Here is a 14085-nt window from a genome sequence, read left to right on the forward strand (position 1 = left end):
ACCCCCAGTGCCCGTGACTTTCCTCCACGACGTTTAGACTACCAATCCTTCCCTTTTTTTTTTGCAGGACCAGCTAGCCACCTCTCTTCACCAAGCCCACCTTCAAGATCTCTCTTTCCTGTTTGCTCGATCTTGATTTAGGTACTCGAGATAGAAATTCCCGAGTGAAGCCTTTCTTCTTTTCTTGAGATGCCTCCCTTCCCTCCACTCACAATGCCTCAAGAACTGGGGTAACTCAGGTGACCTCCTTTATCCCTAATTCCTTTCTATATTAGGAAGAGAGTAGTCTGCTCAGTGCCCCTTGCAAGTGATAAGGAGCTCTGAGTGTTTTAAATCAGAGACCCCTGTTAAGCTTCCTGGCCCCTAGAAGAACCCCACTATTTTTCTTACCACTGACAAAGCCTATGCTAAGCATAGTTGTATGTGGCGAGGACCCCCAGGCCCTCCAGCAAGCCACCCTCCATATTGTGGCTATGACAGCTAGGGGGAGGGGAAGGAAGAGGATTTCCTTGACAAAATAGCTTCTATACTGGCCACTTAAGCAAACACCCTCTATGAGTATAAGGTTCTTGGAGAATAATTGCCTTCATCTTGCCAAATGACACCTTTTATTTTCCTACCCTCCCTCCCCCAACTTTATGTACTCTGGGGGTAGCAGTAGGAAAGCTGTAACTGATAAGAGTCCTTCAGGCAGTGGTTTTGGTTGGAGTCCAGACTGATTATTTCATGACCAGCTAGAGAAATTCGCGAAGGTTCCTGTGACAAATTGAGAAATTTTTTGAGGAGTAATTTAGGGGGTGCTGGAGGGAGGAAATGAGCCCAGTGTTCTGAACAACTAATCACTGGGGAGAGGGGGAAACGGGTAGGGAGTGGTAGTGTGAAACGCAGTTGAAAAGTCCTGTCTCCTGCTTCTCTTTCTCCCTCACCCCCATCCCCCCACCATTTCCCCCTGTTGCAGGGTTTTGTTTATATAACTAAAGTTGTTTGGCTAGATTCTTCAGGTGAATTCCTTCTTTCTTCCTTGTATTTATTACTGTTTTTGACTGGACGTTTTACTTCTATGAAGAGATCGATGATTGTTGTCAAATACTCAGTTATGGAATTCGCCAAAGTTTTAAACAAGTAGTTTTTGCATTTAGTTTGTAAGTGGGGGATGGGGGAGGGGAGTTGACTGGGCAAGAGATTTTCTTTTCATAAACTTCTCAAGAATAAGGTGTTTTTCTCCTCTGGAAAACGTGGCTAGAAATTAGGAATGTAGATAAACTTCTAAGTTTATGGGTATTGAAGTTTAGAATCTGGGGAAGGTGGGAGTGGGGATTAGAGGAACAAGTAATGAAGTATGTATTATGTACCAAACATATGTCCAGGCACAAGTGAAATGGACTCTTTATGAGCTGTTGGTGGCTCTGATTGAGTTTTGTAAATGTGTGAATGATACCAGTAATGTTGGCTTTTCATAAGGTTGCAGGAAAACTTGTGTAACTATGGCTGTGTGTACATTTTACACAAAGCAGTTTTGGGTTTTATTTTTGTTTAGAAACTAGGAAATGACATGGAGGCAGAATCTGAGTTATTTTTATCTTGAATTGAGTGTTCCTGTCACACCTAATGCAAATTTCTACCCAGTATTTAATTGGGATAGGGGTAGGCAAGAGAATGCCAGCTGTTTTTGATCAATGTCAGGTTCTTATTATATACATATACCTTTTTAGAAGATTGAGGATAAAGGGTGAGGCCTAACTTGACCTGATGCCTTTTCCATACAGTGTCTTTTGTTCATTTAGTAGTTGTGGCATCTAGAATGATTCCCGCATTTAGAGTCAGGCGTGCAGGGGGGGGTGGAGAGGAGAGAAACAGACAAAGAACAGCAGGGTGTTCGTTCTTTTTTTCTTCCCCTAAGTGGCTTATTTCATAGCTTATTTTGAGTTAGAAGATGAAGAAAGGCAAAGATGCTTTGGCCTTCTGTTCTTTCCCTACCTTCCTCCTTCCTGACAAAAGAAAGCAGAGGCGCTTTAAAATCATAGATCCGAGATAGGACATAAGTCTCGGGATTTAAAAGGCAGAGGTTATCTTTGTTTCGTGTTTGTTATCATCTGGGCTAATGTAGTTTGAAAGTTAAAATTTTCGTGTTTCCTTTTGTGTGTGCATGTGTGTAGTGGGGTGAGAGATTTTTGTGGCCTCCTTTCTCTGTTGAATTCACATTAGTAGGCCCAAATGGAGCCAACAATCTCGAGCAAGGTATATTTAGCAAAAAAATTTAGGAGAAATTCCCCGACCCACTACTAAAATGAGCACAACTGTGTGAAAAGGCCGGGAGTCGAAAATGAAAGATGGTGGAGAGGAAGTGAAAAAGGTCTGAAGGAATGTACTTGCTTTTTGGCCCTCAGTGTCCCTTGATGATTTCTTTGGTGTGGAGGCCTATGGCTGGTTTCATTGCAATCTCCTGTTTTAGCCCATTTTTGGATGTCTCCTGAGTGTAATTATGCCACCACAATTTACAGCCTGGCAGGGAACCTGTATAGTAGGAAAGTAGCAGTGTGGGGGTAGGGAGAGAAGAGGATGTGTAACTAATTGGCCACTGCCTTCTTCCACCTCGCGAGGTTCTTTCAGTGTCTCTTTCGACTCTGGTGTTTTGGAGTTGGTGATATTTCTTTTGTGACGGGTCGGTAGGAGGAGAGCTGACTCCCAAGTTATGCAGGGAGTGAGTGTTTTGCACCGATGCACTTAATAATCTGGGCGATTATGTTCTGAAACTCTGACTCATTCATTGTTTCTCTTCTGATCCTTTGCTGAGGGTTGTGCAAACCTCTCCAGGAGCCTAGAAACTGATATACATGACTTTTGGGCCCTGTAGGAATGTGTCCCAATCAAGAAACTTGTAATTAGCCCAAATCCTGTGGAATGGTCGTGAATAGTGTGGCCCTTAGTCTGCAGAGTCAAGTAGATTGGTGAAACTGTGCTGTTTCCAGCCTGGCAGACTTTGAGGTTTCCATCTCAAACCAGGCTGATTATTTAGATTGTCTGAGAACTGGGACTCTAGTGACCTTAAAGCGTGATTTGCCCTAAAGGAATATCGGTTTAAGTTCTCCCTGGTGGAGGAACAAACAGCTCAGATTACACGGGTTTCCTTGTCGTTGGGGGTTACTTGTCTCACCCTGTTGCACAGCTTGGTGATCCTTTTATCTGTGAACCAGTGGCCCCTGCTGAAGGCTGGAGCTGCTTGTTTTGGAAAAGCGTATGCAGGCAAAAGGCCGCAGGCACAGCTCCTCACAACTCATTGGCTGCTCTGTTACTACCCGGAAAAGGAGGAGGGGAGGAGCTACCAAACAGCTGATGGAGTGTGTGGCCAGAGTGTGTTTATATACAAAAGAAGTAGGGGCTGGGGAGGCTTTGTGAGTGGTGTGACAAGATCAAGTGTATTTTCTAGGAGTAAAAGGAGAAGAAAACCTCACCTGCTAGAGTGCAAGAAATGTTCAAGGTTAAATCAGAAAAGTGGATCTGATAGTAACGGGTACTTTGCATACTCTATATTTGTGATTGGTGCGAGATTTTGGAACTAGTTTTATAACACCAAAAGTTTTCAGATTCCCTTTTTCAGAGGGAGTGCAGTAACTTAAAACAGGATATGTTGCTACTTTAAGTGTACTTGACTGACTCACGCAGGAATTCAGAAGTATGATAGAAATGAAAGCTTCCCTACAAAAGCTTTAAGAGGGCTGAAAAGGGGCCGTGACTTATACTAAATTCATTACCAGCATTAGCGAATCTTACAGAATGCTGGGTATCTGTTTAAGGGTTTCAGAAGCTTTCAGTAACAGTTCATTGCAGTTCATCCCCTCAGACAAACGTTTGAGTACCACCTTTGTGCCAGGCTTAGTGTTAGGCGTTGGAGGTTTAGTAGTGAAAAATTCAGTGTGGTCATGATGCTTATGTAACTTGTGAAACAGATTTTTTTTTTTTTTAAATCAAAGTACCAGCTGTGTACAGCAGGTCAGCACAGTATGTATCACCTTTTTGAATAACTTGTATTTACTTTCAGAATTGACTTTTCAAGGAATAGAAAGGTTAAAGTGTGAATTTTATGCGATGGCATGTATGCGAAATCAGTGTTCCTGTTATTTTAAACAGGGGTCCCCAAGCCCCGGGTACACACTGGTAATGGTCCATGGCCTGTTAGGAACCAGGCCGCATAGCAGGAGGTGAGCAGTGGGTGAGCGAACAAACTGGTCCCTGGTGCCGAAAAGGTTGGGGACCACAGATTTAAAAGATAGATGTTAAAAATGGAAACAAGAAACATTAAAATTTGTAGCCATTTGTCTGACATCAACTTTAGTATTTTGCTGTTAATCAGTAGTTATTCTATCCCTAAATTAGTAATCTTTAATGTTACTCTTTGATTTGTGCTCAAAGTGTAGACAATTGTGTAAAGTTTTAACTAGCTCCAGTGCCATTTGGAAACCTGTGTTTTGCCTTTTATTTCCTGTGGCCTCAGTGAGCTGATGAGGTAGCAAGCGGACCAGTTTAATGGTCTGTAAGCTAGAAGTTAAAAGTTTTGGAATCTCTCAGTGTTCTGAATTTGTCTTCTCTGCCTAGATTTTGGTGACAAATATAACATACTGGTACTTATTTTGGTTAATCAGAAACCTACATGAGTAAGCATTCACAGCTTTAGGACATCTGATTCCTGCAGTACGGTTCTCATAAGTTACATGAAAGCCTAAAAATTCAACTTTTGGGGACAAAAATCTTTTGCAGATGTGACCCATGAGAGTCCCTTACCCTGTTGTGTGTGCATGTGTTAGAAAAACGTGGATTTTTTGGTTTTTTAGTGTTGCACAATTTCCCCAAGCACCTTGACCTGCATTTATATAATGGTATATATAATTAGGTATCTTGTTTAGTCTTACCAGATTTAATGGTTCCAAGAATCATTGGATTTTAGGCACACGTCACATCTGCAAAAATACCTGTAGCTTTTCAACTGTAGACCCACAGTGTACATTTTAGTAAAATACTTTAATGAAAAAACTTAGTTGGATTATATAAGTACTAAGATAACTAAGGAGAATAGAAGTTACAGAAAGGCAAAGAAGTCACCCATAATCCTATCCTTTAAACAGTGGTTCTCAAATTTTAGTGTCATCTTAATTATCTGGAGGGTTTGCTAAAACAGGTAGCTGGGTCTCACTGCTGGAGTTGTCCCATTCAGTGGGTCTAGAGTGGGCCTGGGAACTTGCATTTCTAACAAGCTCCCAAATGATGGTAATGTTGGTCCAGGGATCACGATTTAATAACCAGTATCCTCGAATGTTAACATGGTGGTTTTTTCTTATGAGTTCTTTTTTTCTCCCAGAATATATTATTTTCAACCTGTTGATTATACTGCGTATGCCCTGTTTTTGCTTAATATTTTTGAAATAATTTTTCACAGTTAAAAATATCAGACTTAATGAGTAGCTTATGTAATATGCCATTCCGTGTATGTGCTGTTGGCTAATTCTTTGCCATTTTTCTGTGATAAGTAAAATCGAAATTAACCTCTTGTGCATAAGGCCTTTCCTGTATTTTTGGATTATTTTTGTTTTTCAGAAATGGGATTCTAGATCAAAGAAGATAAACATTTGAATGAAAATATTTAATTAAAAATCTTGCAGCTGGCACTCAGTGGGCTTTCATTTTGTTCTGTTGTGTTTTTATTGGTGTCATTTTGCCACTGAAGCAGTCAGCCTGACATAGTAATAAAAAATGAGTTCTGACCTCTTTGTTTAAACTTTCACGTTTTTTGTGGTAATGGTGATTCTCAAATTAGGGATACTTTTGTATTACTCAAAGTGCTCACTATGAGTTGGTGGGTTAAATATCTTACATTTATGAGCAGATAGAGAGGGACTGGCAAGAACTATAGAATTAGTTTTGATACCCTGAATTTTTTTCTTTTTTCTTTTACTGAAGTGTAATTGATACGAAACACTTGCATATTTAATTTTGATGTTTTGACATAAGTATCGCCCATGAAGTCTATCACCAATCAAGATAGCGGACATATGCATTTTCCCTAAAAGTTTCTTGTGCTCCTAGGTAGTCTCTCTTCTCCCTCCCTCCCAACCATTGATCTTATTTCTGTCACTATAATTATTTCGTATTTTATAGAATTTTATATAAATGGAATCATACAGTATATACTTTTTGTGTGAATTCTTTCACTATACTTTGAAATTCACCTATGTTATTACTATGTAGTTCTTTTTTACTGCTGAGTAATATTTCATTGTGTGGCTATAGTACAGTTTGTTTATGAATTCACCTCTTTATGGACATTTGGGTTATGATCAGTTTGAGGCTATTACAAATAAAGCTGTGCTGGACATATGCTTTCTTTCTTGGATAAATAATAGGAGTGGAATAGCTGAGTCATTTGGTGGGTATAGGTTTAACTTTTTAACAAGTAGCTTGAATTTAATTTTTACTGATGATAGTCTATATTTCTTACACAGATTGTGATTTTAAACTTTCAATTGTATTTTTTAAAGGAATTCCATTAAATAGCATGATCCTAAAGCACTGATTCTGTCAAAGTTAGTTTCGTAGCTGGTCTTCCTTCTCTCCCATTTAAAATTAGTGAATTAAATTTTCATTGTGAAATATTTTTGTTTTGTGGTCTTTCAGCAATTATGGTCACAAATAATTGTTATATTTTTGCATTTGCTGGTAATACTCGGTAAACTTTTTTGAAAAGAGGAGCACACTTTTTGTTGGTGGTACCCTTTTCTTTTTGTAAAGTACTGATAAAATTTTTTTTTAATGTTAGTTTTTAGTTAGCACCTCCAGATACCTTTATAGCAATTTACAAATATTTACATAGGATTCTCTTGAGATCTGACTAGTATCTTCAATTTTCATATGGACTAAACTCAAATAAAAGGAACCAATAGCAACTCAGTGGCAAAACTGGAAACAGATTCTCAGAGTTAGGATATCCCTTAATATGTTTTCCTGGAATCTTTTTTAAAATTAACTTTTAACAACTGATGGGGAGTTTTGTTACTTTATAGCATCCTATGTGAGTTATTTGATAGGCTAATTAATAAACATTGCCATAACAAAGAAGTACACGTTGCTTTGTAATAGTTGGTACCGTCATATTCTTTCTGAAAACTTAACATTAGAATTTATGTATAGGTGTGTACATATGTGTTGCTTAAAAAATTAACGTCTTTATTACTGATACCTGGAACTTTTAGCTTTGCTAACAAGAAAAATTCCTAGTTGATGCCTGTTTCAGGTTGGAGGCAGTGCTAATTTATTCAGTGGAAGACTTTGGTTCAGTCGTCAGATACAAGGATGGTGCTCTGAGCACGTATATCAGCGTATATCAGATTGCCAAAATGCAATTCAAGTGCAGTGTAGACACCTTTGAAAACACAGATAAGTCTATGTACTTTTAAGGTGCTGCTGTTACATTAGTGATTTTCAGGTGGGATTTGCATTTGAGAAGAATTGTTATATTTTTATGAGCAGGTGCTATGGTTATTGTAGTTGCTTTTCTCTACCTCACCAGATACTTGGGAAAGGTGACCTTTTGTTTGCAGACTGATGCTTATGGTGGTATCTGCCATGCCTGGCAGAACCCAAATCTTCTAGAGCCTGGTGGTGGAAATCCCTACAGGGTAGCTATATGCACATGAGAGAAGGAGGATCCTTTTTGTCTTCCTCCGTTTCTTAGGTATCTAGGGCATAGGTAGGTGGTTTGAATAGGTGCTACTAATCTTTTAACCTGGCCCTGCAAAGAAGTCAGGGAGAAATAGTAAATCCATGTGAAGGGGAGAGGCGTGGCTGGACTTTGTCAGCCTTGGGGAGACAGGCATGGCTGGTGGGTCTGTCTTTGGGCGCACAAAAGGTGCCTAGGCTATAGCACTTGTAGGAACCATATTTAGGGATTTAGAAAATTATTTAATTGGTTGGGAATGGAATCTTTATGTCTTTTGTTCCACTTCCTGGTTTCTAACTTTAAACCACTTTAGGGAGGCATTATGTATGAAAGTAAGAGATATTCTTTACATGTGAAATTGTTATTAATGTTGCAAATTATGCATTTTCTTTTTAGTGTTAGGCAAAATGTTTCTTTTTTCCATGTGTCATGTTTTTATCAGGTACACTTTTCAAGGTTTCTTGGATTATAAAATCTTACTCGAGGTAATATAAATAGAAAATTAGATACAGAGTGTGCCTGGTTCGTGTTACCTCAGAAGCAGTTGGGTTACTACTTAGCCTAGTGAAAATTAATTTTCTCTAAAAGATGTCAGTATAACTTTAGTTATCTGGATATTGCTTTTTCAATCAATTTACATTGCAAAGACAGTTTCTGAAAGGTTGATTTAAAAATTCGGGTAAACATTTCCATTGTAATGTCTATCTGTAGAAGGTTGATTTGGTTAGAATCATGTCCATAAGCGACTACCAGGTGTTACATAGTTGGATATGTTGCTTTATGGTCTTAGAGACTACTCAATGTTTAGTACCTCTTTGCTAATTATTTTTCTAAATCTGTGAATAAATTAGTAAATCTCCTTGGCAACAAAGCTTGAAACTACAAAAGGAAAGAAACTGGGATTGCTTTTTCTTATTAACAGATGGTAACTTATGTATGACTTTTAGGGGGACCCACAAATGTGAACTAGTACAGTAGTCCCCCCTTACCTGCAGGGTATACGTTCTAAGACCCCCACCGAAAGCCTGAAACCACAGGTAACACCAGATCCTACGTATATGTTTTTGCCTATACATACATACTGTCCAGCTTCTCTTTGGCATATCCAAATTGCCAGCTTCACTACTCTTGTGCTTTGGTGCTGTTATTAAGTAAAATAAGGGTAACTTGAACACAGTCACTGCAATACCTCGACAGGTGACCGGATAACCAAGATGTCTGCTAAATGACTAGAGGATAGGTAGCGTATACAGCATGGATACTCTGGATAAAGGGATGATTCACATCTGGGGTGGGATGGAGCGAGACTACGTGAGGTTTCATTACGATACTCAGAATGGCATGCAATTTAAAACTTATGAATTGTTTATTTCTGGAACTTTCCATTTAATATTTTTGGACCATGGTTGACCATGAGTAACTGAAACCATGGAAAGGGAAACTGTGGATAAGGGTGGACTACAGTACTTGGTCAGATCACTAATCCAAATTAAGTCTCCTGCAATGAAATCATCCCATGATGTAGATCTTGAACGTTTGGATTTTTATTACAAATTATATTTTCATTCAAAGGAAAAAACACAGAAGGGAAATGCATTTTAAATGCTTGTGGCTATTCTGACAAAAGGAGTTTTAGCTCTTTAACTTGATGGCTGATCTCAGTGTTGCTTTAAAATATATTTAAGTAGATTAAAATGTAGGACATAATACCTGTTTGATAACAGAATCATTAATCTTGGCAACACAATTTGACATTAGCATCTGTTAATTTTGCCAACTAATTCATTCAATTCATCATAGCCATCTTGATAATGAATGAAGGAAAACCTGTATTTTCCTTCTTTAGAGATTAAAGACAAAAAAGTTTTAAGTCACATTCGTTTTATGGGTGGAAGGAGAGGAAGTAGACCTTTGAGTGTGTTCCTTAGTCTGATTATCTGGATTGCTGCCCATTTCTCCTGGCACTAAAGAAAGGCAGCTCTTGAGTGCTGTGATTATCAAATGACATTTGAGTATACCTTTATTGAGTCATTCATGACCTTGTGAACACATTTGCTTTTTTCTTTCTATAGGCTCTTGGGTTAGGATAGTTAGGTACCAGATTCTATCTTTAATTAATGTGGCTTTTCCTTTGAGATTTAGCTAAGAGTTTTATAAGATGTAGACCGTGATATATCAGGAAGACTCCTGGTGACTCATAAAAACTATAATGTTTTATATATTTCAATCTATGTGCCTGTTTTAGTGTTCCTAGCTTATACCTTGACTAATTTCTAGGAATTGAACAAGACAGTTAAATTCACTGGCAGGAAAGTAAACAAATACACCTTTCGAGAGGTATTTCCAGACCCTTTATAGTAGCTTACATTCAGGCTTAATTAAGAATAGTGAAGCCGGGTCCTTTTTTCTGGGAGTTTGAAAATCAGAGCATACTTGGCCTATTTCATTTTGTGCAGCTTGGTAATTATTTATCAAACTCGAACTTATGCTAAAAATGTATAGTAGTTTACAACTTTGCTGTGTATCCTCTGTAAAAATAAGCTGCGCTTTAGTTTTGCTTTAACTTTGTTCCTCGAAGGCAGGCACAGTGGAACTTGGCACCTGAATTTTGTGTTCTTTAAAGGTTCTGGTCTCTCCTTGCCGCTGAAGAATTTGTTTTTTTCTAAGCTATTATTGTACAGTCTGGTTAGTGTTTCTGAGATTGAGAAGCTGCTATTTTAAGTCTAGAGGTCTCTGTCACCTAGCACCCTCCTGTGCTCTTCAGGCAAGCTAAATGGGAGTAGTCCCCTGACTCTGTGGGAGCTTGTTCCCAGGATTAAGTTTTGGCCCCTCTGCATCTCATAATTCCGTAACTAATGAAATACCATGTCTACTTGTGCTTATTCTCCATTTTGGGGGGTGACTTGATATGTGTCTATATACTCAAGCCTTTGAACTGGATTATCTTAATTGACAGAGATACATGTCTTTCTATTTGCTTAATGGGAAATAGAATTAGAAATTCTTTTTTTATAGAATCAGAAAATAGGATATGACTTGTGTGCTTTTCAATCGAGGTTTAATACTTATTTTAATGAATTGGATAAAACATAACGATTTTAGTCTGTCCTGGGTATTTTATTCTTAAATGTCATTCTTTTGTCAGCTCTGATGAAGTTCTGATGACATTTTATTTACAGTTAAATTTTACTAGATATTATACTCACATAGACTTTAGCATGTTTTTCTACTTGTAGAAAACCTGGAATACAAATAATAGTATTACAAAGCAATGGTCATTTATTGAATAGAGGGGCTCTTTGAGTTGAAATTGATAATTGTATTCTTTCTGGCAATATCATTTGTGCCCTTAAGTAACAGTTTGAGAAATACTGACGCTTGGCTGTACTGCTTCAGATTAGGAGAGTAAACTGTGGTAACTTTGTTTTTATTGTTGACAAAAAACCCAAAGTTGAAAGAAGTCTGCTTTTCATCTGTGACTTATGAAATCAGTTTGGCTACTTAGTATTCACCTTTATTATGTTAAAAATAGAATTAAAACAGTATAGCCTAATGCCTCAGTTAAACCTGTTTATGAATGTAAGAGTTAAAAAGAAAAAATAAAAATGACTTGGTAGATTTTAATATAAACGTTCTTGTATCTCTTTACAACAATAGGTTAGATGGCATTGCCTTTTGTATTCTTGAGGTGTCTGAATTGTGTGTGCCCTGTCAATTTAAAAATAAAATAAAGCCCCTAAGTGTGCCTGATTTATAGAAGCTTTTATCAGGCTAGAATTGCAGCATGCTGTTCCTTTCAAAAATTTATGTGTAAGTTAAATTATATTTTGTTTTTTAAAAGGTAAATTAGGGAATGGGAATATAATTGAGTAAAAGAATATGCCCAGAGCCAGGATAGGATCCCATCAGAATCTGAAACAGTTCAGTATCTAAGCATTTATGTATTTTGCTTTTATGTCTTTTAATACTCTCCAGATATTTTAAATATATCTTTCACAGAAAATTTACGTGCCAACATTTTTATTAATATTTAAACTCTGAGTGCCTATAGTGAATCAGTTTTGCTTCATGTTGTAATTTTAATTATTAGTCTCAACACAGCTAAGCATGTATAAAAACTTTAGATGCTTAATTTTTTAAAGGTTGGTATGAAATGAAAGCAAGCTTGGGATGTAAGCAGCCCTTCTCATTTTCTACTGTTTTGCCTTAATATTTGATAGTTTTTGACTTTTTAAAAATAAACTGTATTTTAGATTTATAGAAAAGTTGCAAAGATAGTACAGAGATTACCTCTATGTTTTCATTTTATATTATGGTGTCACATTTGTCAAAACTAAGGAAGCAGCGGTGGTACACTGCTATAAACTCCAGGCTTTAGTCAGATTTCACCAGTTTTTCCGTGGACATTCTTTTCTGCTGCAGGATTCAATCCAAGAGACCACATTACATATAGTGGTCATGTCTCCTTAGTGTTCCCTAGTCTGACAGTTTCTCACTCCTTCCTTGTTTTACATGACCTTGGCAGTTTGGGAGTACTGCACGTATTTTTTAGAGTGGCCTTCAATTTCAGTTTATGTGACTTTCTCCCCTCTTGATTAGGCCTCAATCATGAGGTATTAAAATTTGGCCAAATTCATTGTGGGTTTTTGGAAAGAATACCACAGAGGACCTCATGATGTCACTGGTTATGTTAACCTTGATTTATGTGGCTAAGGTGGTGTTTGCCAGTTTTCAATGTGAAGTTACTATTTTCCCTCTGTTTTCTTTGGAAGCCAGTCACCATGTGCAGCTAACACCTGTGGGGGTTGGGGGAAGGAATTTGGATCCTCCTCCTGGAGGAAATAATTGTTTTTATCTTTTGATTGTAATGTATCAGTGCATTAATCTTTTTAGTGATTTTTGTACAGAAATTACACTTGATTTTGAATTAAGCGTAAATTGGTACTACCTCTTTATAAATTAGGATGTATTATATGGGGTTGTGGTCTAGGAGCACATAGATTTGGTGAATTTGTTAAGTAGTTTGCATGGCAAATTTAACTTTCTACATTTGGCTGTTTTTAGATCTATAATAACATTTACATGTGAAAATGAAGATAAACTTAGGATGAATTGTGAAGCTATTCATTAAGAGCCTCATAACTCAAGAAAGTGCAGTTTTGTAATCTTAGAGTTTTAGACCAGAATGAGAATTTAGGGGTAAGGTAGTGATAATGCTGTTACGTTCTTTATATCTTTTTATTAACTACAACAGGTCTTCGGATAACGTTTTGTTAATGTTGATGAGATGCTGTAGGAACTTAACTCTTATTTATATCAATTAGCCTATGGTCAAAATGGTTTCTTCGTACGTTGTTTTGTGCAGAATCATAGAACCTATCTACTAGGTAAAGTGAGGACTTACCGTAGTTACAAAATAAACTCGTAAGAGAGAAGGACATATTCTTAACAGCTGCTAATTGTAGCAAAGGGCCATTATTTTGGCCTATAGAATCATTTTATTCTATCTTAAGGAAGTGTATTTTTCATCATTTTGTTAACTTTTTTTTTTTAAGCACTTCTATTTGTAGTTTCAGTGAAAATCTTGATATAGTTGTAGATGGCAGTTTTAACCAGAAATTCAGTTATTATAGGAAGATTAACAATGTAGAGTGTAACTTTTTCCTTGACTTCAGAATTTTCTAAGCAATTAAAGCTTAACTCCTTTAAATGAAAAAAACTTTTGTGTACTTGGACAGTTTTGGTATATTTTTATTTTGTCTGATGTTTTTGCCATTTTCTTCTTTCTCCCTACAATAACATTAACTGGTTTCATGAAAGCCTTAAAGTATATACAATACATTATTTTCTTGAGCAGAGTGGTAAGGCTATTGAGTAAGTGACCTCTGGAAAAGTAACAGTGAGATACTAAAATTTGGCCTAACTCATTTTGTCTAGGCTAAAAAGTTAAGCCAAAGTATTTATTCCTCAGAGGCTTCCTTGAAAATAGTGAGGAAGAAAGGTAGAAATTGAGTATTAATGGGGACTATCTCACTAGTTATAAATATAGTGGTAATAAATTCTTTGCAATTGTTGAGAACAGTTCAGAATTTATATATCAACTCAAGGGGACACCTGGCTTTTTGTGTGTTATGTAAGTCAGAAGTGTTTGTAACCAGTTGTTTATTGGTTTAGTAGCCCTGGTGGTGCATTTTCAGACCTTTGGCCTTTGCTGGCATTCTGGATGTCATGTAGGTGCTAAGAGTCAATAGTGCGTGACATTTAGGGTCATTTACTGGCTCGATGACTCTGGGCAGGTGTTCAGCTGGTTCTTTTGTAACCTGTTTCCTTTTTTCACTTTAAGTTTGAGTGCCCCCGTGGGCCTCTTTTTTTTTTTT

The 14085-nt window shown here is 37.2% G+C and overlaps 1 protein-coding gene across 2 annotated transcripts in view; it reads left to right on the plus strand.

Moving 5' to 3' along the window:
• The window catches only part of UBE2H (ubiquitin conjugating enzyme E2 H), a 90603-nt gene that overhangs the window by 754 nt on the left and 75764 nt on the right, over window positions 1-14085 (plus strand). The window lies entirely within an intron of this gene.

This window comes from Pteropus medius, unplaced genomic scaffold (assembly GCF_902729225.1).
Source record: "Pteropus medius unplaced genomic scaffold, Ma_sr-lr_union100, whole genome shotgun sequence".
NCBI lineage: Eukaryota > Metazoa > Chordata > Mammalia > Chiroptera > Pteropodidae > Pteropus > Pteropus medius.